The sequence below is a fragment of the Elephantulus edwardii genome, unplaced genomic scaffold (assembly GCF_000299155.1).
Source record: "Elephantulus edwardii isolate Elephantulus edwardi_28Jun2011 unplaced genomic scaffold, EleEdw1.0 scaffold00008, whole genome shotgun sequence".
Lineage (NCBI taxonomy): Eukaryota > Metazoa > Chordata > Mammalia > Macroscelidea > Macroscelididae > Elephantulus > Elephantulus edwardii.
In genome coordinates this window covers 23285598-23286936 of record NW_006399758.1, presented here as the reverse complement: position 1 = coordinate 23286936, position 1339 = coordinate 23285598, and positions in this window count along the sequence as shown.

Genomic DNA, 1339 nt, shown 5'->3' with positions numbered 1-1339 from the left:
TATCATACATCGCTTTTAAATTATTCACTCCCTCATCTATTTCAGTGCAGTATACACAATTTATCCAGTTTTTCTCAGTCTTACCCCAACCCTGATATCAGTCCCATTTTACAACAGTGGCACCATGCAATATTTGTCCTTTTGCAACTGAGATATTTCACTCAGCCTAATGTCTTCCAGGCTCACCCATTTTGAATAATATTGCATGAGTTCCTTGTTTTTCAATGCAGTGTAGTATTCCATTGAGTGACTATACCACAGCTTTCTTGGTCCAAATATAAGTTTCCCACGAGCACAATAATGTGTTCTGGCATTCCCATTCTTGTGATCCACACAGACAAATAGGTGGCAGAAAAAAAAGACATGATTCAAAAGTGAGAGAAAAAGATAGAACCAATGAAAATTAGATCCTGAGTTTCAGTTGTATTTTTCTGTTGCTAAAACCCTTCTTATGGATATTCTTATTATTTAAATACGCATAGTCATTTTTTAAAAGCATTAGACAAAACCTTTTTTACGCCATTTTTCCATTCTGTGGGTTTCCTTTTCACCCTGTCAGAGAAGTGTTTTGATGTACAGAAGGAATTTATTTTTAGGAGTTCCCATTCATCTACATCCATCTAACTTATCTTCTCTTGATTGTTGGTTTTACATGTGCTTTGTTGTCTCTTCATTCTTTAGGACTTTAGAGCATTTTCTAGTTTTTCTCTGATGAACTTTATTGTCTTGGTCTTACTTCTAGGTCCCTAATCCATGTTGAGCTGGTTTTGTATATGGTATTAGTTCTGGGTCTTGCTTCAGAAATATATGGAAACGATATATCTGATATAGAACTCAAATCTAAAATTTATAGAATATTTATAGAATATCAAGGAAAAGACAGCCAATCAACAAATGACATTTTGTCATTCGACACTTATGAATACACAATTCATAAAAAAAGAAATTCAGATAGTCAACAAAACACATGATAGAATGCTGAAAATCCCCAGTTTTTAGAGAGATGAAAAGCAAAGCAACAATGAAATGTCATCCACCCTAGCAACAATAATAAAGTTCAACAGGACAGCAAATAATAAATACTAGGAGAGATAGAACTCTAATAAAATGTTGGAGGGAAGATAATGTGTAGGAACACATTATACTAATGTGTTAGGAATGTAAAATCATACAACTACTATGAAAAGCAGTCTGGTGTTTCTTAAAAAAAATTAGAAATATACCATTTGACCCAGCTATTCCATACTAAAGAAACCAGAGCTTTGACACAAACAGATGTATGCACATCCATGATTATAGCAGCATTATTCACAATATCCAAAATATAGAAGCATCCAAA